The sequence below is a fragment of the Tamandua tetradactyla genome, chromosome 9, assembly GCF_023851605.1.
Source record: "Tamandua tetradactyla isolate mTamTet1 chromosome 9, mTamTet1.pri, whole genome shotgun sequence".
NCBI classification, from domain to species: Eukaryota; Metazoa; Chordata; class Mammalia; order Pilosa; family Myrmecophagidae; genus Tamandua; species Tamandua tetradactyla.
The window spans coordinates 18476214-18500785 of NC_135335.1; the positions used below are offsets into that span (position 1 = coordinate 18476214).

Sequence of the window (24572 nt, forward strand, 5' to 3'; positions counted from 1 at the left end):
GTGGCAATCTCAATACGAGTCCCTGTTCTAATTGGTGGAATACTTCTATTCTCATTGCTGATAGAGTGGACATCAGGATCCTGAAATGTTCATATGCTGAGGTTTGTCCAGTCTTTGGTGCAGTATTTATTAGCCTAATTGCTTCCTGTAAAGGAGTCCCAACCATGCAAATGAGTGGTGGGAAGATAACTGTTGTAGCTGTTGTTTTAAAAATATCATTTACCCTTTCTTTCAGTCCTACAGCCTAGACGTTGTATGGTGGGTGAAAACGCCAGGCAATCTCTCTTTCATGCACTTAGTCTTGGACTTGGTGACCTGTAAGATGGGTGCCTTGGTCACCGTCAGTGTGTTGTGGGTACCCACACGTATTAGCTATGGTTCTCTAGAGAAACAGAATCAGCAAGAGATATCTGTAAGCATAAAATTTATAAAAGTGTCTCACATAACCATGGGGATGTAGAGTCCAAGGTCTGTAAGGCAGGCCACAAGCTGGCAGCTCCAATGAAGGTCCTCAACGAACTCTCAGGAGAGGCTGGCTGGACAAACATGGACATGTAAGAGTCCAAGATCTGTAAGGAAGGCCATGAGCTGGCAACTCCAATGAAGGTCCTCAAAGAACTCAGGAGAGGCTGGCTGCTGGCTGAAGCAGGAAGAGTGTTTGTCTCTTCAGAATCCTCCTGAAAAGCCTTCTGGTGATTAGATTAAGCATCATTCACTGCCAAAGACACTCCTCTTAGCTGACTGTAAATGCAATCAGCTGTGGATGCAGCCAACACAGTCAGGATTTAAGTCCAAGAAATGTCCTCATAGCAACAGACAGGCCAGCACTTGCCCAACCAGACAACCAGAGACCACCACTTGGCCAAGCTGGCAAATGAACCTGACCATGACACTTCCCATACAAGAAAGTTTCTTGACCCTAGTATCATTGAAGTTTGATTTGCTTGTCGACATCCAAAGGCCTGTAGAATAACTGAGGCAGTATCAATACAGGTTAATGCATACTTTTGCCCACCTGACAGAGGAAGAAGTCTTATATAGTCTATCTTCCAGCATTGCTTAGCCTGCATTCCTTGTGGTACTTGCCCCATATTATGGGGCAGGGATTCCTCCATCGAGCACATGTTGGACAAGACTCACAGGCTGTAAGTACTTTGCTATGTTTCAAAGGGAGATGTAACATTTTACATAATCCCCATATGGTTCTTAGGGCTACAATTTAATGAAGCCAATCTGCTTGGTCATGGTTTTCATCTACCCATCTAATTTTAGCTAAGGTGTCAGCTTCCAAATTTCCCAGAGGAATGCATGAAGTATATGGTGGCACATACCAGATTGTTATTTTGGCATAGAAGCTTTTGTGCTCAAACCCAGACATGTTCCGGAAAGGCTTTTACTCCTAGGTCCTTACCAGCTGTGTTCCACTTCTCCTGTTGCACTGAGCATCAGATCACAGTACATAGCCCATCTGTCAGTGCTTGTGGAACTCTGCACAGGTTCATGGACTATAACCATACAGATAGCTTGTATCTCAGCCCACTGCTTGCATATGGATGAAGAAGAATGTCAGTTGGTATCCCTAATTATTTTAATTGCTCTTGTGTGCCACAGGGGTTGTCTTCTACTGGAACCATCAAGATACCAGGCATACTCTGATGGGTCTCCTACACCCTCTTTTATTGTTGCTACTTTCTCTACTGATGACATGGGTGGTGTAGGGGAGTTTGGATACTCTACCTATTGCCCCAATAGTTTATGTATTTCCCTTGATAGTGGACTAATGTTTTGGTTTGCTAAAGCTGCTGGAATGCAACATACCAGAAATGGATTGGGTTTTACAATGTGGATTTATTAACTTACAATTTACAGCTTTTAGGCCATGACAATCTGCTAGTTACGGCATCCAGGATGATACCTGGATTCTGAAGAAAGGCTTCCAGCATCTAGGACATCCCTGTCATGGCCCACATCTGCTGGTCCTTTGCTCCTGGGTTCTGTTGCTTTCAGCTTCTGATTCCAGTGGCTTTTTCTCTGAGTGTCTGTAGGTCGTCTCTTAGCTCCTCCTAAGTTTGTCTCTCTTAGCTCTTTCTGGGTGTTTCTCTTTGAGCTTTATGGACTTTTTCTGCCCTTTATCTTCTCATAAAGGACTCCAGTAAAAAATATTAAGACCCACCTTGAATGGGGCGGGTGATAGCTCAATTGGAACAACCTAATCAGAAGGTCCCACCCACAATAGGTCTACACCCACAGGAATGGATGAAAAGAACATAGCTTTTTCTGGGATACATAACAGCTTCAAACCAACACATATAGTACAGAGAGAATTCTATTGTGAATAAGCATGCCATTTTTAGTGTACTTGCCTGTACACAAGTATTTTGGGGTCACGTACAAGTATCTTTGACCCATTCACTTATTGAGAATGATATTCACACAGTTGTTGGCAAAATCCCTGTTGCAGCCTAAGTTTGCATAAGAGCAAGATATACTGCTAACAGTTGTTTTTTCAATAGGATTATATTGTTGTCCTGTTCCCTTCCATAGCTGGGACCAGATTATGGGCGGTATTCACTTCACATTTTGCTTTTGCCACACGCCCCACCTGAACACTCTGGGTAGCTGACAGCATCCAATTCATAAGCCTGCCCTGCAATTAAAGTACCCAGAGACTGTATCTGTTTTACAGCTATTTTTATTTATTGGAATATTTTCTCAGCGTCAGTATCGCAATACCAGTGAGCCACCCCAATTTTTGGGGGGATGGGGTGGGGTGAATGGGCCAGGAATTGAACCTAGGTCTCCCACATTCCCCCATTTCTTTTAATCAATCTATATAATGGTTGATGAATTTGAGTTAGATAAGAGTATACAGTCTCTAGTAATTTAATAAAACAATAAAGCCTTGTAGTTCCTTTATAGTATGGGGAGTTGGACACATTTAAACTGCTGCCATCACAACATTTGTCTTATCTGACCCCCTAGGAATTTTACAGACTGCCAACACTGTGGGTCTTGGTATTGCTGATGGCCCATCCTTAGCTCATTAAAAGGTGCTGTAATGATGGGGCTGCCATTTGTAGAGATGTAATGCTATCAGAAGTAAGCACATGTTGTCAATATAGTGAAACAAAGCAACATATTCTGGCCTTTTCCATCTTGCTAATACAGCTGCCACCATCCTGTGACAGATAGGGGGGCTATGTAGGTACCTTTGTGACAAAACCTGGGAAGTCTACTGCTACCCTCCCTGTGTAAATGCAAACTGAGCATGGCTATTTTCAGCTAGTAGTATACTAAAAAAGGATTTAGCTAAATCTAATACTTAATGGAGCTCTCTCGATTGGGTTGATAAATTATTGAGAAGCATTGTGATACAATATTAGGCACTGCTGTGTGAATAGGAGGAACATCTTATTCAATATTTGATAATTGACTGCCATTCTCCAATTATCATCAGGCTTTATCACCAACCAGACAGAACTATTAAATAGGCTCTATGTTGGTTGTATGATCCCCACTCTGGCCACTTTTGTGACACCTCACTGATTTTAGCATGTTCAGCCAGGAGGCAACATTGTTTGATATGGGTAACCCTTCTGGGTGGAGCCAGGTACACTGGGGTTGATTTAATTTCACTGGGGGTGAAATAATTGATTTCACTATGTGGAAGTAAAGGTAAAATTCACCAGTGGTGGTGGTAAAGTCTGGGTCTTGTAACACATCCACCCCTAATACATATTTGGGAATGGGAGAAATATATACAACACACTTTGGGGGTGGGGGTGGGGTTTCCATGGAAATTTGCAATGTTAGAGTAGTTTTCACAAACTCATATGGCTTTTCCCCCATACCCATTTATCACCTTTAGGAGCTCATTAAATCTCCAGAAATTCCCATAGATGAGTGTGCATTCTGCTCCAGCATCAATAAGGGCTAAAGTGAACAGTTTGTGGGGGACCAGTGAATATTTAGCTCTACTGAGGCCACCCGTCATGTGCTGTCACCCGTATTGCAAGCGAATTACCGTGTAATTCTGTTTTGGTGTATTCCTGTCTAAAACTAGGTAAAGATTGTTCACATTTTATTTGGGAAGGGGCGGTCCATGGGCGGGAAGGGAACTGGGGTCTTCGGCATGGCAGATGAGCATTCTACCACTCAACCACCAGTGTATATCTGTGCACATTTTTAAGGTCTGGGGTAAGAATTGCCAAATTACACTAGAGAAGGTTGTAACCAATTACTTTTACTCCAGTAGGAAGAGAGATTGTTCATTTCAGCTTGAGTTTGAAAGTACGGAATTCCTATGTTCAGAGCCAAATCAGAGACTTCAGGTCCACCCAAGATCAGGAAGGAAAAGCATCTACATAAGGAGGGTCACACCTTTATAAGGGGCCTCTGCTCACACCTCAGGAGGGCTGCTTGCCCCACTTGGAGGCCAGATGATCCAAGAAGAAGACTGCCAGAGAAGTGGGGGTTCCCTCTCTTTAGGAAGAGAAATCGCCTCCCCACCTGGCATAGATGCAGCGAGAACCCTCACCTTGCTGATGCCCCCGTATGGGTTTAAATCTGTGGTGGACCCCAGAAAAAAACATGTCCTTTAATTCTAATTTAATATTTCTGGGTGGGAGGTTTTTGATTGTTTCCCTTGAAATGCGACCCGCTCAATTGTGAGTAATAATTTATGATTAGATGGTTTTTAACCCCTGGAGCCTTACGACCTTACAGGACCCTGCAGGGAGATGCTGGGAAGTCTCTTCCTTTTTCCCAGGTTTCAGTTCCTTCACCATCTATCAAAGAGAGTGGCCTAGGTCAGGGGTTCCCCATGTTTAGTAACAAGAGAAATACTTGGGGTGGTGTAGCATATTATTTGGGATTGGAACCTAGCAGTCCTTAAAAAATTTTAATAGTTCACTCCCTTCTCTTCTCTTCTCACTCATAGTCCTCTCCACAGTCTGTCGTAGACCGCTCATTTCCTTAGCCAACCACAAAACCTCAGTCCTTCCTGTTATGTTCAACTCTGTCCCTAACCTAACTTCTGCTCTAAGCCTAGCAACTGCTCCCATGCGTGTGTGATTGGCTCCCCTCCCCTGAAGTCCATGCCCTAACTCCACCCCTCCCCAAACTGTATATAACCCGTGGCTCAGCGAGCCTCGGGGTCTTTAGCCATTGAGCAGTCATGGCATAAGCTTTACCATGCAATAAAACTGCCTTGCTTTATGCCTTAATTGACTCTGACTCAGTCCTTCAGACCCGCGGCACAACCTCCCGCGTGCGCCCCTTGGACCCAAACCTCCGGCTCGAGCCCCCTCCCTGCGCGCGGAGTGGTCGTCTCAACTCCCGGTGGACAACGGAACTAGGGAAGGGAGGAACCCAAAAGCGGGGTACACCCCGCAGGGTGGTCGTTAAAAAAATGCGGATTCTTAGACCCAAATCAATAGGTCTGAAATGAGGCCCAGCGATCTGCACCTTTCAACTCATCCAACACTACCAGAACTGGTCCGAAAATATGATTTAGTCCATTTTAAAGCCAACTGTTAATTTCACTTAAACATATGGCACTCACTCTACGCCTCGAACTGTTCTATGCATTTAACAAATATTCAGTCGTTTATCACAAGACATTAAGGCGGTGGGGACAATTCTTATCATCCCCATTAAACAGATGATGATCCCAGCCAGTGCCTTTAGTCTCTAGGACTTGCTTCCTCTCTATTGCTCCAATCAGCCTCTGTGACCCCGCCCCCCCGCCACTGCCTCACCCCCACCCCACCCCCGGCACTTCCAGCTCGGTTTCCCACGGCCCCACCTGTCGCTCCGTGACTCTCCTGCGGCGCGCGCGGGCTCCTTTTACTCCCTCTCGGGAATGCGTTCAGAGCAGCAGTTCCCCTCCAGGACCACCCGGACTCAAATGGGAAGCTAAGAAGCACCTTGAGCCTTCTTAGGGCAGGCACTCGCCGTAGCAAAGGCGTTTCTCCCAGGCGGATGGAGTCCCACGGTGTGCCTGCAGGTGGCGCTGGCGGAGGAGAGTGAGGGAACTGGAGGTATAGCCTGGATGGGGGGGGGGGGGGGCGTGGGAAGGAGAGCGAGCTCCCTGCTGAGCTTAAAACAATGCAAATGTCTTAGCTTATGGTTTTGAGGTTAAAGAAAGTTCAAATCAAGGCATCATCAAGGCGATCCTTTTTCGCTAGAGACTGTGGCATTCTGGGGCTGGCTGCCAGCAAATCTTGGTTTTTATTTTGTCATATGGCACAGAGTGGCCTCTCCTGGTCTCTCCCTTCCCTTCCTGGTTTTGTTGATGTTTGGCTTCTGGCTGCACCGTCTGAGGCTTTCTCTCTGTAACTGGAACTCACACTCTTAGAAAGGACTACAGTAACAGTATTAAGACCAATCTTGATTGAGGTGGGTCACAGCTTAACTGAAGTAGCCTCATTACAAGGTCCTACTTACAATGGGTTCACACTCCCAGGAATGGACTAACTTTAAGAACATGTCCTTCTGGGGTACTTATAGTTCCAAACCATCACAGGTACCTTTAACGACAAATTTTTTTTCCAGAAATGTCCATTTCTAAGACTTTTACCTGATACTTCATCCACCGAAAACTGTTTTCCATGAGTTTTATTATGGAAATAAATCTGATGGAAACTTCCATTAGTTTCCATCAGATTCATCTAGGTCACATCACAATCTGTCACCCTTCAAAGGGTTCTTTGATAGTCTCTCACTTTAAGACATAGCTATAAAGTGTATTTCCTTGTGGGTTAAGTTCCTAGATCTTAAGGAACTTCTTTATCATTTTCTCCATCGCGACAACATGTAAAAGAATGCATTTGGTATTTGGGGCTTCACACTGTAAGACTAAAATTAAGTTTAGCTTTCATACAAAATGGTGTGGGATGCGAGAAATGAAACGAAGGACAAGGCTGCAAAACCAGCTCAGACCAGTCTTGCAGGTAGGGAAAGAAGACTTCTGGCATAAGCCTAGAATTGGAGCCAGATCCTTACATGGGTAAAAACAAGTTTAAACAAGTTAACAACCAGGGTCACTGGAATGTAGAACATAATCCAAAGCAGGAAATTTTGGTGGGAGATTTGAACTAGGATAGGCTGTAATCTCTGGAGTATCCAATCAGGGCAGAAACAGGGGAGGGACTGCATGATAGGCTTAGGGAATGTTCTAGTTTGCTAGCTGCCAGAATGCAATAGCAGAAACAGAATGGCTTTTGAAAAGGGGAATTTAACAAGCTGCTAATTTACAGGTCTAAGGCTGAGAAAATATCCCAATTGAAACAATTGGAATAAATATTGCTGCTTCCTGTCACTTGGTGTGCTAACCACTACATTTTGGTTGTGCACCTGTTCTTGCAAGATGGTAAATAAATTCTATTCTCCTCCACAGTTAGGTGAGTATTTATTCCCTTTCAGGTATGGCTTTCTTTCTGACAACTCTGATGTAATATCTGACCATCTTCTTTATTACTCGTTCTTTGACCAAATGTTATTTTATAATCAGAATATGTAGGCAGACACTTGAGAGGCTTTCCTACATTTGCATATCCACTTAATTCTTTTTCTTCATAAACAATAATGTTCTTAGTAGGATGATTTTCCATCTGCGTTAGTTTTGCAAGCTGCCAGAATGCAATATACAAGAACTGAAATGGTTTTTACAAAGGGGAATTTAATAAGTTACAAGTTCACAGTTCTAAGCCTATAAAATTATTCAAACTAATCCAGGGCAAGATACCTTAATTCAAGGAAGGCCAATGGGTCAGGAACACCTATAGCTGGGAAGACACGTGGCTGGCATCTGCTGATCCCTTACTTCTGGGCTCTGTTGCTTTCATCTTCTCTTCCTGTGGGGGTTCCTCACTTTGCATCTCTGGGACTGCCTTTCCTCTCTTGGTTTCCCTTGGCTCTCTCCAGGTTCTGGCTTCTTTCATATCTCATGGCAACATCTGCAGGATTCCAAGCTTCTCCAAGCATCCATGTCTCTGCTCTCTCTCTGTCAGCTCTGAGGGTTCTGTCATTTTCTACTCTCTCCAAAATGTTTCCTCTTTCAAAGGATTTCAGAAAACTAATCAAGACCCACTGGAACGGGTGGAACCAATCTCCATCTAATCAAAGGTCCCACCCACAATTAGGCGCGCCACATCTTTGCGGAGATAATCTAATCAAATGTTTCCAACCTACAATATTGAATCAGAATTCAATCAAATAGCCACCACCACAACATTGAATCAGGACTAAAACAGAGCTTTTCATAATATTTTTTAACCAGTGCAGCATCCTTTCACTGAAAGAGTCACTAGCTGTCAGAGTTGAGTAGATAGTCTCATTGGGTTCACCATATGCTGTGAACACATTACATTCTAATTTCCTGGAGCTCCCATCCAAATAAAGTGGAAATACCAGTGGTCAATGAAAGGGAGGGGTAAGGGGTATGGTATGTATTTTTTCTTTTTATTTCTTTTTTCTGGAGTGATGCAAATGTTCTAAAAAATGATCATGGTGATAAATATACAACTATATGATGATATTGTGAGCCATTGATTGTACACCATGTATGGAATATTTGTATGTAAAGAATGTATGTGCTTGTGCATTGTTGTATCAATAAAAATTTTTAAAAAACCAAGATCCTACTATATTATGCTTTCAAGAAACATTCTTCAAACATAAAAACACAAGTAGGTTAAAAGTAAAACATTAAAAAAACACCCTACAACAATCCATTCTAATACTATTCTAAAGAATGGCAGAGAGGCTACATGAATATCAGACAAAGTGGATTCAGAACAAAGAATATTACTAGATCTAAAGAAAGACATTTCATAATGATAAATGGTTAATTCATCAAGAAGACATAACAAGAGCCAAATGTTTCAGAGCTTCAAATTATATTAAGAAAAAAAAAAACAGAATTGAAAGGAGAAACAGACATAGCCACAATTAGACTCAGAGATTTCACTTCCTCTCTTTCTATAATTGATGAAAGAAATACACAGAAAATTCATAAGGCTACAAAAGCTTTGAATGACACTGTGACCCAACTTGACCTAACCGACATTTATAGAACACTCATTCAACAAAGGCAGAATACATATTATTTTCAAGTGCATGTGGAACACTTACCAAGAGAGCCTATATTATGGGTCATAAAACAAGTTTCAAAAATTCAAAAGGAGTCAAATTATATAAAGTATGTTCTCTGAGCTCATTGGAATTAAACTAGAAGCCAATAAGAGAAATATATCTGAAAAATCTTCAACTATTTGATAACTAAATGGGATACTTTTAAATATCTTTGGATCAAAGAAGAAATCAAAAGAGAAATTGGAAATTATTATGAATTGAGTACAAATGAAAACTTATCAATTTTTCAAAATTTATGGGATGATGTTAAGGTATTTCTTAAGAAGAAAGATAAAAGAAGAAAGATTTCAAGTCACAACCTCAGTTTCCTCCTTAAGAAACTAAAGAAAAAGATGACCAATAAGTAGAAGATGTAGAGAAGTAAGTAGAAGAAAGCAAAAAAGAAATATCACATTTAAAATCAATAAAGTATTCCCAGAGCCTGCCATGTCACACACACACACACACACACAAATCAGCAAATAAAAAACTGGAAAGCAACAGATAAAATCAATAAAACCAAAGTCTTGTGTCTGAAAAATTTAATTCATATTGATAGACTCCTAATCAGAATGATTAGGAAAAAAAAAAGGAAGGCACAAATTATCTTATCAGGATTAAGAGAGATGCCTTACTATACATCCCAAAAGCAATAAAAAGAAACTAAAAGAATATTATGAACCACCTTTTATCAATAAATTGGACTACTCGGGTAAAATGGACAAATTGTGTAGAAGACAAAAACTTCACAAAGTTCATTCTAGAAGAAACAAATACTCAAAATACCCATAGCCATTAAACACATTGATTTATTTTCTTAACTTAAAACATTCCCACAAAAACTATAGCCCTAGGTGGCTTCCTTGGTGAATTTTATGAAACATTTAAGGACAAAATAATATTGATTCTATTCAAACTCTTCTAGAAAACTGAAGAAAAAGAAATACTTTCCACCTCATTCTAAGAGACTAACATTACAAAACAACTAAAGATCCGATTCCTCATGAATATGCATGCAATATTTTAAATGTCTTCAGCAAAGAAAATTAGTCATATTCACATACTGATGACAATGTGGGGCTTATTTCAAAAATGAAATGTTGGTTTATATTTTGGAATTCACCATGTTAACAGGCTAAAACAGAGAAACTATAACGCCCATCTTAAAAGCATTTGACAAATTCCAACATTCATTCTTCACAAAACCCTCAGCTAATGAGGCTTAAAGGAGACTTCCTCAATCTAATAATGGACGTCTATGAAAGCTACAGCTAACATCTTACTTAATGGTGATTTAGGGAAACCCCTAAGATTGGAAACAAGACCAGGTTATTCACTGCTACCTCTTCTGTCCAACATCATACAAAAGACATCTGGATTTGAAAGAAAGAGGAAAAACCATCTTTGTTCTAGTTTGCTAGCTGCCTAAATGCAATAGACCAGAAACAGAATGGCTTTTAAAAAGGGGAGTTTAACGAGTTGCTAGTTTACAGTTCTAAGGCTGAGACAATGTCCCAATTACAAGCCTATAGAAATGTTCAATCAAAGGCATCCAGGGAAAGATATCTTGGTTCAAGAAGGCCGATGAAGTTCAGGGTCTCTCTCGCATTCGAGAAGGCACATGGTGAACACAGTCATGGTTTCTCTCTCAAGTACAAGGGCACATGGCAAGCAAGGCATCATCTGCTAGCTTTCTCTCCTGGCTTCCTGTTTCATGAAGCTTCCCGGGAGGCATTTTCCTTCTTCATCTCCAAAGGTCGCTGGCTTGTGGACTCTCTGCTTCTTGTGGGTATGTCGTTCTTCTCTGCTCTCTCTGAATCTCTTATTCTCCAGAACGTTTCCTCTTTTATAGGACTCTAGAAACTTATCAAGACCCACCCCAATGGGTGGAGACATGTCATCACCTAATCCAGTTTAACAACCACTCTTGACTAAATCACATCTCCAGGGAGATGATCTGATTACAGTTTCAAACACACCGTATTGAATAGGGATTATTCTGTCTTTATGAAATGGGATTTTGATTAAAACATGGCTTTTCTAGGGTCCATACATCTTTTCAAATAAGCACAATCTTTACTTGTAGACAACATGTTTGTCTATGTAGAAAATCCTAAGGAATCTTAAAAAAAAAAAGATATTAGAACCAATTTGAAAACTTAGCAAAGTGGTAAGACCGTGCTCAATTATACAAAAATTAACTGGTGTAATAGATTGGGTTATGTATACCAACAAAGACATATTCTTGATCTTAATTTGTGTTCCCGTGGGTATGAACCTCTTTGTAAACAAGACCCTCAGAAGGTATATTATCAGTTAAAGTGTACTAATTTGTGAATAGTATCTTCTAAGATCCTAGTTGGATGTGGCAAAACTGAATGAGGCTGGGCCTTCGTCCCTTTGATTGGAGGCCATCGTAAAGGAGGCTATTCCAACACAGCCAGAGGAACGAGAAGTCAGCAGGAACTGGAAACACAGACAGAAGAAGAGAGATTACCACGTGTTCTAGTTTGCTAGCTGCCGGAATACAACACACCAGAGACGGATTGACTTTTGAGTCAAAGTTGGTTGTTCATGTCTTTCCAGGAACCCGTCCATTTCATCTAAATTGTTGTATTTATTAGCGTAAAGTTGTTCATGGTATCCTGTTATTACCTCCTTTATTTCTGTGAGGTCAGTAGTTATGTCTCCTCTTCCATTTCTGATCTTATTTATTTGCATCCTCTCTCTTCTTCTTTTTGTCAATCTTGATAAGGGCCCATCAATCTTATTGATTTTCTCATAGAACCAACTTCTGGTCTTATTGATTTTCTCTATTGTTTTCATGTTTTCAATTTCATTTATTTCTGCTCTAATCTTTGTTATTTCTTTCTTTTTGCTTGCTTTGGGATTAGTTTGCTGTTCTTTCTCCAGTTCTTCCAAGTGGACAGTTAATTCCCGAATTTTTGCCTTTTCTTCTTTTCTGATATAGGCATTTAGGGCAATAAATTTCCCTCTTAGCACTGCCTTTGCTGCGTCCCATAAGTTTTGATATGTTGTGTTTTCATTTTCATTCACCTCGAGGTATTTACTAATTTCTCTTGCAATTTCTTCTTTGACCCACTCGTTGTTTAAGAGTGTGTTGTTGAGCCTCCATGTATTTGTGAATTTTCTGGCACTCCACCTATTATTGATTTCCAACTTCATTCCTTTATGATCCGAGAAAGTGTTGTGTATGATTTCAATCTTTTTAAATTTGTTAAGACTTGCTTTGTGACCCAGCATATGGTCTATCTTTGAGAATGATCCATGAGCACTTGAGAAAAAGGTGTATTCTGCTGTTGTGGGATGTAATGTCCTATAAATGTCTGTTAAGTCTAGCTCATTTATAGTAATATTCAGATTCTCTATTTCTTTATTGATCCTCTGTCTAGATGTTCTGTCCATTGATGAGAGTGGGGAATTGAAGTCTCCAACTATTATGGTATATGTGTCTATTTCCCTTTTCAGTGTTTGCAGTGTATTCCTCACGTATTTTGGGGCATTCTGGTTCGGTGCATAAATATTTATGATTGTTATGTCTTCTTGTTTAATTGTTCCTTTTATTAGTATATAGTGTCCTTCTTTGTCTCTTCTAACTGTTTTACATTTGAAGTCTAAATGTTGGATATTAGTATAGCCACTCCTGCTCTTTTCTGGTTGTTATTTGCATGAAATGTCTTTTCCCAACCTTTCACTTTCAACCTATGTTTATCTTTGGGTCTAAGACGTGTTTCCTGTAGACAGCATATAGAAGGATCCTGTTTTTTAATCCATTCTGCCAGTCTATGTCTTTTGATTGGGTAATTCAGTCCATTGACATTTAGTGTTATTACTGTTTGGATAATATTTTCCTCTAACATTTTGCCTTTTGTATTATATATATCATATCTGACTTTCCTTCCTTCTACACTGTTCTCCATACCTCTCTCTTCTGTCTTTTCGTATCTGACTCTAGTGCTCCCTTTAGTATTTCTTGCAGAGCTGGTCTCTTGGTCACAAATTCTCTCAGTGACTTTTTGTCTGAGAATGTTTTAATTTCTCCCTCATTTTTGAAGGACAATTTTGCTGGATATAGGAGTCTTGGTTGGCAGTTTTTCTCTTTTAGTAATTTAAATATATCATCCCACTGTCTTCTAGCTTCCATGGTTTCTGCTGAGAAATCTACACATAGTCTTATTGGGTTTCCCTTGTATGTGATGGATTGTTTTTCTCTTGCTGCTTTCAAGATCCTCTCTTTCTCTTTGACCTCTGACATTCTAACTAGTAAGTGTCTTGGAGAATGCCTATTTGGGTCTAATCTCTTTGGGGTGTGCTGCACTTCTTGGATCTGTAATTTTAGGTCTTTCATAAGAGTTGGGAAATTTTCAGTGATAATTTCTTCCATTAGTTTTTCTCCTCCTTTTCCCTTCTCTTCTCCTTCTGGGACACCCACAACACGTATATTTGTGCGGTTCATATTGTCCTTGAGTTCCCTGATACCCTGTTCAAATTTTTCCATTCTTTTCCCGATAGTTTCTGTTTCTTTTTGGAATTCAGATGTTCCATCCTCCAAATAGCTAATTCTATCTTCTGTCTCTTTAAATCTATCATTGTAGGTATCCATTATTTTTTCCATCTTTTTTACTTTATCCTTCACTCCCGTAAGTTCTGTGATTTGTTTTTTCAGTTTTTCTATTTCTTCTTTTTGTTCAGCCCATGTCTTCTTCATGTCCTCCCTCAATTTATCGATTTTGTTTTTGAAGAGGTTTTCCATTTCTGTTCGTATATTCAGCATTAGTTGTCTCAGCTCCTGTATCTCATTTGAACTATTGGTTTGTTCGTTTGACTGGGCCATATGTTCAATTTTCTGAGCGTGATCCGTTATCTTCTGCTGGCATCTGGGCATTTAGTCAGATTTCCCTGGGTGTTGGACCCAACAGGTTGAAAGATTTTTCTGTGAAATCTCTGGGTTCTGTCTTTCTTATCCTGCCCAGTAGGTGGTGCTCGTGACACACGTTTGTCTGCGGGTCCCACCAGTAAAAGGTGCTGTGGGTCCTTTAACTTTGGAAAACTCTCGCCGTGGGGGAGATTCGCCAGCCGAAGCAGCTTGGAAGAGTGCCGGCCGGCCCGGGCGTCCAAACACGGGGAGGGTCGCCGGCCGCCGCAGCCCGTGAGAGCGCCCGTCCGAATTTCCTAGTCGGCCCGGGGTGCCAAGCGTGGCGGGAGGGCGCCAGCCGCCGCGGTCCGGGAGAGTGCCCCATTCCCAGCTGGACCGGGGAGTCACGTGTTTGGAAGGGACCCCCCCCCCAGTCACCATTCTCCGTGGCCTAGGGATTTCCGATCCAATTCTCTCAGTTGGTCCGGGGGGTCGCGTGTGGTGGGGGTGCCAGCCACCGCGGCTTGAGGGGACCGCCTGCCCAATTGTCCCAACTGGCCCGGGAAGGAGGAAGGGAGGGACTCCGGCCGCTTGCTGCCCCACCTGGGAAAGCCCGCGCCCCTCGGCGATCTCACCGGAGCGGGTTCTCTCAGCCAGTCAGCCATTCCAGGATGGGGTACGCTGTCTTTTTGATGTCTGTCGTGGCTCCGGGAGCTGTTCTGTATCGTTTCTACTCCCCTAGTAGCTGTTCTGGAGGAGGAACTAAGATCTGCGCATCTTACTAAGCTGCCATCTTCTCTGGAAGTCGACGGATTGGCTTTTAATAAAAGGGGATTTATTTCGTTAGTTCTTCAGAGGAAAGGCAGCTAACTTTTGACTGAGGTTCTTTCTTACGTGGAAAGCCACGGGATGATCTCTGCTGGCCTTCTCTCCAGACCTCTGGGTTCCAACCACTTTCCCTGGGGTGATTCCTTTCTGTATCTCCAAAGGCCTGGGCTGAGCTGCGAGTGCTGAGATGAGGTATGCTGAGTTGCTTGGGCTGTGCTATGTTGAGCTCTCTCATTTAAGCACCAGCCAATTAAGTCAAACATCATTCATTGCAGCAGGCACACCTCCTAACCGACTGCAGATGTAATGAGCAGCAGATGAAGTTCGCGTACCACTGGCTCATGTCCACAGCAAAAGAACTAGGTGCCTTCACTTGGCCAAGTTGACAACTGAATCTAACTACCACACCATGTGAACTAGGCAGAGATGCAAGCCAAGCGATCCCAAGGAATGCGGCAAGGGAGTACCAGAATACTACACACTTGGGGGAAGAGCTAGGTCCTTTGCCCACGTCTTCATTTCGGAGCTCTAGACTCTGAAACCGTGAGATAACAAATTCTTATGGTTTGAGCCACCCGTTGCAAGGTGTTTGCCATAGAAGCCTGTCAACTGCCTTAGATCGATTGGAAATTGGGGGAAAAAAAAGAAATATTTTTTATAAATCATAAAAAATATGATCTTTTTAGGGATAAGTCTGGCAAAAGATATGCAAGACCCATACCTTGGAAACAAATGTAATAAGATCTAAATAAATCTAGAGATGCTCCATGTTCATGAATTGAAAAATTTAATATGAAGATGTCAATTCTTCTCAAATTCATTCATACATCCTATACAATGCCAATCAAAATTTCAGCAAGCATATTTTTTCTTTTGTAGAAATTGAAAAGTGCATTTTAAAATTTATATGGAAATGTGAAAGACCTAGAATAGCCTCAAAAAAGAACAAAGTCAGAGGACTTACACCCTCTGTTTTCAGATCGCATTATAAAGCTACTATAATTAGGGCAGGGTGATAGCATGATTATAGACAAATAGATCACTGGAACAGTAAAGAACCCAAAAATAGACCCACACACACATGGTCAACTGATTTTCAACAAATGTACCAAGGCTATTCATTTGGGAAAGGATAATCTTTTCAACAATGGTGGAACAATTGAATAGCCATATGGAAACAAATAAAGCGTGAACCTCTTTCCTTACACCATTGTTGAAAGACAAATCAGAGTTGAGTTGCAGTTTATAGCATTTTATTCAGGACACCAAGAATCCTTCAGCAGCAAGGAAATGGTTAGCCTGCAAAAGGAAAGCAGATTCAAAGACCTGTGGTTTATGGTCAGTTTCATAAATAGAAAGTATGATGGGTTTCATTGATTGGAACAGGAATCTGTTAGTTCTATAGGGGTGGGTTCAGTGTAAGCAGGGCTTTATTTTTAATTGTGCAAGGCGTGCATAACTAGGGGCCTAATTGACTTTATGAGGTCCGTCCTGGTAGGGACTTTTCAAAGATGTTTGGCACAGAATTCTATGCTGGTTCTGGGAATTTAACTTTTGTGTTGTTTCTAAAAAACTGAGGAGCTATGTTTGATTATAATTGTTACTATACTGAAAGTAGATTAAATGGATCGGACATTTAAATATCAGAGCTAAAATATGAACTTTTAGAAGAAAATATAGGAGAAAACTTAGTACTTCCTGTGTTTGGCAGAGATTTCTTAAATACAACATAAAGAGCATGATATAAATTAAAAGAAAGCTCAGTAAATCGGAGTTCATTAAAATTAGTTTATTTGCCATAAAAAAAGCCAATTGGGAAAAACATTTGTGCAATGTATATGTGACACAGGGCTTCTATCTAGAATATATTTAGAAATCTGACAACTCAATAATGACAAAAACCTATAAAAAATGAACAAAATAGTATATCACCACAAAAGATAAACGGGTTGCAAATTAGCACATGAAATGATTTTCAACATCATCAGTCATTAAAGAATGAGATGAAAATACACGCTAAGGAGAAATGTCAAAATTAAAAAGGCATGTTCTTGAGGATTTGAGTTTGAAACCATATGATTGAACATTTCAATAACGGAGACACTAGCCACATGGAGCTTAGTGTCTGAAATACGGCAAGTCCAAACTGACATGCGGTAAGTGTAAAACACAAACTAGTTTTTAAAGTCACCACGAAAAAAATGTAAAGTATATCTCAGTTTTTTGTACTGATTAAGGTTCAAATGATATTTCTTAAATACTGGATTGAATAAAAGGCAATTTACTTGGTTCTTTCTACTTTTTTAAAAATGTGGCTATATAGAAATTTAAAAGTACGTGCACAGCTTGCATTATATTTCTTTTGGACAGCGCTGTCTTAAGTTTTACAACCTGCAGATAATTTCCCTTTAGTCCTCTCACTACACCCTCCCCTCAGAGATCTGTTTCATTTGTAAATTAGGGAGTTTAGCTCAGATCAAAAGCCCATTGTTCCAGTGAAATGCCCCTTCTGAGCTTGTGGAAAAAAAAAAGAAGATTCCAGGACTAGCTTTCCAAAAATCTGATTCGGTAGTTCTAGTGTACGGTTAGAGTTTGCACTTTTAACACAATCACCCCTTCTCCTCTACAAATGCACACTTGTAGGTTAGAACAGCTGCCTAGATTATCTGGAAGGGTCTTTTTAGCGGTAAGACTCTGTTACTCCAGTCGACCCCTGAAGCTGGACGGTGGGGAGGGGGTTGTGGTCACCAGAATGGGCTGCAACCCAGCCTCTACCCAGAACCTCCTTGATTCTGAGGTCCTTCTACTAGTACCCTTGGCAACAATCTCATCCACATTCCACGTCTGTGTCAGGACCAGAAGAACCCCATACAAAAGAGGAAGGAGTCAGCCTCAAACGGTGCGGCACCGGGATGCACCAAGATTCAAAACAAAAGCGAAATCGGACCTCAGTCGGCTTTTCAGCAGGATCTTGCCCCCAGCCGGGGGAATTCAGCGCTTCGGAAAACCTTCTTCGGGATTGACATCGCGTCTGGCCAATAACGGGAGAGATCTGGAGACGGTCCGCCTCTTTGAACTGCAATCATCCAATGCGGAAGCCGGTTGGCCGCGCCCGCGCCAATGAGGGGAGCGGGAGAAAGCCTGGACCCTGGCATACCTTTGCCCGCCCGATGTGCCCACCCGGGTGAAGACCGAGTCCCGGCCCATCCACACTCGGTCTGCCCGGGTCGTTCCCCGGTTGAACTTTGAGCAACCGCCTCCCTCGGCATGGCTATCCCCTGCCGCCGTGGAGGCCTCGCCGGCCCGGACAGGAACTGACCCACCGCTGGGCGGGAGTGGGCGTTGCCGGGCATTTCCCGCTTTCCCCGCGCTGGGATTCCGCGGCGGCTGCGCCGAGCGGGAGCAGCGCACCCTGGAGCCGGATAGGGAAAAGACAAACATCGATCACGAAAAGGGACATTGTGATAAAGAGAGAGACGCTTGGATTTAGGGTGGTAATGACCACGAGCTGAGCCGTGTCATTGATATACAGTGAAAATTGAAATTAAAAAGCCCATGGGAGTTGTCTCGGCAGGAAATAAAGAAAAAACCTGTCTTTTTTAGTTCCCCTGTTCCTTAGGTGATGTGTGTATTCTTATTTTTCCTAGTTCACCCTTGTTCATTTGTAATGCATTTGAACCAGTACACGCTTTCTGCCAATCCCACAGTTTCCCTGCTCCCTAAACCTAGCTCATGATGCTTGTACTCCCTCTTCATTGAAATTTTATTTCAGTAGTCATTGAAATAGCAACTGACCTACTGTATGCTCGGAATTATTAACCTGATGCCACTTTAGGTGGCAGTCATTATTTTCTACCTTAAATATAAAATTCCCACAGAGAAACTGCCTAGAGCTTCCTGGCTTAAGGCACTGTGTCTGGAGTAGTTTTAGCTTTGCTTTCCCTTTCCTGGCTGTGCTAGGATGCTAGGGGAGGTTTGATGCAAATCTGTTGCATCTTGGCAGCAGTGACAGAATAGGCAGTGCTCAAGGAAGACTTCCCTTCAACTGATATTGATGTCATACTATTCAACTTACCCAGCAGCCCTGGAGACTGCCCTGGAATAGAATTTGACTGCACATTCCATTGGGACTCATCACCTGGTTTCTTGTAGTAAAGAGTGTGAATTTTATTACAAATGTGACAAGAATTCTTGTAGCCGAGTGGCAGATGGATGGTTGGGATTATTTTGCTGTTATCAAACCCATAAAGAGGGAAAGAGCACGTAAATGGTTGGCAAGTGGGACTGGGTCAAATACTAAGGCCAGGCCTGGTGGAGTCAGGGATGCTTTCGGATAACGACTCCACAAAATCCTTGAAGATGCCTCTTCCCTCAGATCTTAACAGAGCAGCTGATTTTTGCATCTAGAATTGCGAACGATATGTTCTGGGAACAGAGAGGAAGGCCCATTACCTCCCCCTCAAGAGTATATCTCAGAGAAAGAGCTTCAGTTTGGGTCTCGATGGAAAAGTTTGATAAAGGAGAAGAGGGGAACTGTCATCAGCTGTACAAAGGTTAAAGTATCAGGCAGACCTGAGGAGCACTGGCCACTGAAGACAGGTTAGGGATGAGAACCTGGACATGTTATCCCAGAGTTTACATTGAGATCTGCAAAAACCTGGAAGTGATTGGCTGTTCCTTCTTCCCTGGCTTCCATGAGTTCGTAGAGGGCCTGAGCCATTCCTGCTTAGACGCTGCCTCTATTTGGATAACCTCCCACCCCCACCCCATGAAGGAATGGACCCTTAGCAAAAATTCCAAGAAACTCCCCCTACCCATAACTTCCAGGAGGCCCTTGCAAAACCAAATCAGCCTTCGCAAAACCAAACCTGTCTGCTTACATAGCAGCCCCATGATTGTCCTTGCATCTACCATCTGGCAGCTGCATTCCTGTGATAGATCACCTTATCTAATCTCCACTCTCTGGCATTTACAGCCCTGGCAGCTACAGTCTTGTAATAGCTCCCCTTTTCCAACACCCTCTTTCCCACATCTACAACCCTGGCAGCTACAAGCTTGCCATAGCTTCCTGCTTAGCCTCCCAATTTCTCACTCCCAAGTTAGACAAAGAAAATCTACCACTTCCCTCTCCCTACCCCTACCAACCATCCCATACAAGTTGTATATATTAGGCGTCAGCCTGCCTGTTCATAGCCTCACAGTAAAGCTCCTTTAATTGAGTTTTGATCTTTTCTCCTCCCTCCTATTTCAGAAACTTGTCAGCCTCCATTTGAGAGAAGGCTGGAGTGGGGTAAGCTTCTAGCAAGAGCCGGAGCGCATCCCTGAAGCTTAGGCAGCTAAATCTTCCTATAGAGATCCAGAGATTCATGCTGTTTTAGGAAGGCGACACCTTCTTGGGGAAGGTAAATTCTTCCCTGCGGGAAGCAGACGGGAAGTTTTCTCTCTACAGGAAGAGAATTGCCCATTGGCCAAGAATGTGGCCTGGGGCCAAACGCAGCTGGGGTGGTGGTGGTGAGCTGGAAGTTTCCCCCGTTGCTCTCCTGCATCAGAACACAGAAATCCCAGGGCAGCGCACATCTCGCCTGGTCCAGAGAACATCTGAGCTCTCAGCCCAAGCCAAGAGGTACTGAGATCGACCCTCTCTGAAATTCCTCCCTTTCCCTCCCCACCGACTCCCCACCTCCAGCAGTGACTCTCATTTGCGTGATGTCTTATTATTAGTAAGGACTCCTGGAGGGAAACTGGCTCTGCAGGTTTCAGGGGCCTGCAGGCATTTCAGGCTAAGAGGACCAAATATTTGTTTTCCCTTGTTCACAGTGGAGCCATGGGTGGTAACTGACTCATTTTGGTTTCAATTAGTATTCATGGCCACCTCTAGGGTTAGGAATGACTTTTGCCCTTTCACAGGTTTGGAAATGGATAGTTTGCCCGAGGCCACAGCACTAGTTAGGTAGAAGGGAGGATTTTAATCTTAAAGGCTTATAACTTCTTTAGGTTTAAGGAGACGCCTTGGGCATGTCTCTTCACTCTTGGGGGATCTTACCTCCCTACCTGTAAATTAAAGAGATTTGCGTTTATTATCCTCCAGTGTGCCTGGCTGGCAGTGCTGCCAGCTAAGCCCCGATCTAGGTTCAGGGGTCTGGAAAATAAAGAAAGTAGAGATAAGAAGGCCAGTAAGAAAAAATAGTAAAGTTTATTTAAAAAGAGAGGTTACACAGGAAAAAGTTAATGTGGATATGCCCAAGGATGGGACATGTGCTGATTGGGTTGGGCTTAGCTGGTTTTATAGTAAGTGTTATAGGTAGCAGGTTTCCCTAGTGACCTTTGAGCACCACGCTGTCTCTTTTGTGCAGGTTCCCTGGGTGGTCTTTGGGCTCCAGGCATTATCTTTGTTCTAGGAGAAGATAGCCAAATTCATAGTTTCTTGTCATATACCTAAAATTTGTCATTGGGCAGATGGTTAACAATCTTTATGACCCTATGCTTCTTATATTAAAAATTTGTTTGGGGCCTAGAATTTTACAAGCTTTACTGGTTTCAGGAGGTTTCACTGGTTTAGGGAGATTTCAGGGCTTTAGGGAAAATTTCCCTCCCAAGAAGTTTGCAGCCCTGTATTAACTCTTGAAGGTGAATAGAAGACCAGGGACCACAGCCTTGAAGCCCTATTCTATCCTGCCTCACCATCAATAGTGTTCAAACTTACCAGGTAGGTAGCTTTTTAAAAACTGTGAGACCCAACCCCAATATATAAGTTTTATTAGAGAATATAAAGGTTTACAGAAGAATCATGAATAAAATACAGAATTAGCATATACTGTACTATTATAAATGCTTTGCATCAGTGTCAATCCCATATATTTTGGTTCAGTACAGCTGGGCTAAGGCTGGTAGTCTGCATCTTTAAATAAGCACCCTGCATCAACAGAACTGACTAAGAAACTCTACCCTAAACCAGTGCTTTGCCCATTTATCAGCTTGTCAAAACAGGCCTTCCTGGTCTCTACTCCCAGAGGCCTGATTTGATATGGCTGGAGCTCATAATTTCCATTTTTCAGGAGGTGCTGCTAGTCTGCTGCCCATTTTAAGCCAGTTTTAAATTTCTTTGAATAAAAATTATACTAAATACTTTAGAAATTTTAGCTAATTTTTTCCATACAACAATCATAGGAGACTGTGCCGGTTTGGAAGGATTTATGTACCCTAGAAAAGACATGTTTGAATCCTAATCAATCTTGTGGGAACAACTGTTTCTTCTAATCCCTATTCAGTACTATAGCTTGGAAACTAAATTAGGTTATCTCCATGGAGATGTGACTCCCTCAATTGTGGGTTTTGACTTTTGAGTTGAGAGAGGTGTAACTTCACCCATTCCAGGTGGGTCTTGATTACTTTACTGGAATCCTTTAAAAGAGGAAGCATTTTGGAGAAAGCTTGGGGATGACAAGAGCAGCAGAGACACCAGAACTACAGAGTCACCAGCCAATAACCTTTGGAGATAAAGGAGAATGCCCCTGGGGGAGCTTCATGAAGCAAGAGGCCTGGAGAGGAAATTTCATGAAGCAAGAGGCCTGGAAAGGAAATGGAATAACTTCAGAGTTATTCACCATGTTCACTATTTACTTTCCAGTTGAGAGAAAAACCTATGTAGCAACCAAGGATCATGCCCATCAGACAGCTGGAGTTTCCACAAATCCTTCCTCAGATAATTCCATCTCTAATCCTGACTTTTTCTGAAATGGCCGACTGGTTCCGCATTTGGGTAAATCCTCACATAGGGCATGATTCTCTGGGGTCTCCCTTCCTGGAAACCCAGAACTTTCCAGAACATCAATTTCTGGTTTCTTTGCACCTTCATCAGCCTTCCTTGAGTGAAGGCAACCTCTTGTTGGTGCCTTAATTTGGACATTTTTAGAGTTGCTTTAATTGGGACATTTTCTCAGCCTTAGAACTGTAGACTAGCACCTTATTAAATTCCCCCTTTTAAAAGCCATTCCATTCCTGGTATATTGCATTCTGACAGTTAGCAAACTAGTACAGATTTTGGTACCAGGGAGATGGGTTGCTGCTGTGGTTTGCAAATGCCAAACATGTTGGAATGGCTTTTTAAATGGATAAGGGGAAGAATTTGAAAGAGTCCTGAGGAGTTTGACAGAGAAAGCCTAGGATGTTTGAAGAGACTGTTGTTAGAAATGTAGACTCTAAGATACCTTTGATGAGGCTCTAGGCAGAAGTGAGGCATGTGTTGTTGTAAACTGGAGGGAAGGTGATCCTTGTTTTAAAATGGCAGCTAATCTGGCAAAACTGACTAGTGGCTTTGGCTGGAAGGCAGATTTTAAAAGCCATGAACTTCAACATTTAGCAGAAGAGATTTCCAAATTAAATGTGGAAAGTGCAGCCTGGTTTCTCATCACAGCTTATAGTGAAAGGCGACAGGAAAGAGATATGCTGAAACTGAACGCTTAGGTGCAAAGAAACCAGAAATTGATGTTCTGGAAAGTTCTGGGTTTCCAGGAAGGGAGACCCCAGAGAATCATGCCCTATGTGAGGATTTACCCAAATGCGGAACCAGTCGGCCATTTCAGAAAAAGTCAGGATTAGAGATGGAATTATCTGAGGAAGGATTTGTGGAAACTCCAGCTGTCTGATGGGCATGATCCTTGGTTGCTACATAGAAAGCCAACAAATGTGCTGCAGGACCTATATAAAAGGAACCATTACCAGCCTGGACTTGGGGGCTCAGAAAAGAAACAATGTGGGGGTAAAATAACTTCAGAGGCAGAACTATGGAAGCTAAAGTCAAGAAATCTTGAGCCAAGAGTATGGATCCACCTGAGTACTTGGAAAGGTGAGTTTGCCCCAAAGGCAGAGAATGGACCTTCCACCTCGTTGCAGTGGAAGAGTTGTGCCTCACACCTTGAAGAGGGTGCAGCTCATTCCTTGGGGTTTGGAGAGAGCCTAGCTGCCACCATATGGAGGTGTTGAACATGTTCCCCAGAGATATCAGAGAGCCCCAGTGCAGCCCCAGTGTTTGGAGAGGGTGGAGCTGAGAAAAGGGTGGTATCCTCAATGTCTGCGTTTGGAGAGAGGTGGGCTGCTGCACAGGCCCTTGGAAAGGGTGGGAGTGCCACCTTCTAAAGCCCTGAAGATAAATGACTCTCAGACTTTGAAATCTAATGGAGTTTGCCCCACAGGTGTTTGAGACTGCTTGGGTCCTGTGGCCCATGTTCCTTCCAATTTCTCCCTACGGAAATGGGTAAAAGTGTACTATGACTGTTCCTCCTTTGTATGTTGGCAGTAAATAACTTGTTCTGAGTTTTACAGGCCCAGAGCCAGAGAATAATTTTGCTTTCAGGCAGAACATGCCTGTAACTGATTTTGATGAGACTTTGTTCTGACTTTACCTTGTATTGTATTTGTATTGTTAATGAAATGGCTTAATGATTTTTGATATTGTGATGGAATTAATGTATCTTGTGTATGGGAAAAATACCTCTTTTTTAGGGTCCAGAGGGTGAAATGTGCTAGTTTGAAAGGATTTATGCACCTTAGAAAAGACATGTTTTAATCCTAATCAGTCTAGAGGGAGCAACTGTTTCTTCTAATCCTTATTCAGCACTATAGGCTGGAAACTTGATTAGGTTATCTCCACGTAGAGGTGACTCACCCAATTAGGGTTTCTTTGCATGGGCAGGGTCTGGGAATTGAACTCAGGTCTCCAGCACAGCAGGCAAGA

At 42.3% G+C, this 24572-nt stretch overlaps 1 protein-coding gene across 3 annotated transcripts in view; it reads left to right on the forward strand.

Annotated features, from left to right (window-relative positions):
* The window catches only part of LOC143646813 (uncharacterized), an 87926-nt gene that overhangs the window by 16967 nt on the left and 46387 nt on the right, over window positions 1–24572 (forward strand). The window contains exon 3 of one of the 3 annotated variants that reach the window (XR_013157652.1): window positions 4253–5725. The exons of the other annotated variants lie outside the window; for them this stretch is intronic. The gene's annotated coding sequence lies outside the window, so the exon portion shown is untranslated. Of the gene's footprint in view, window positions 1–4252; window positions 5726–24572 lie in introns of those variants that run through there. 3 annotated transcript variants of the gene reach the window in all.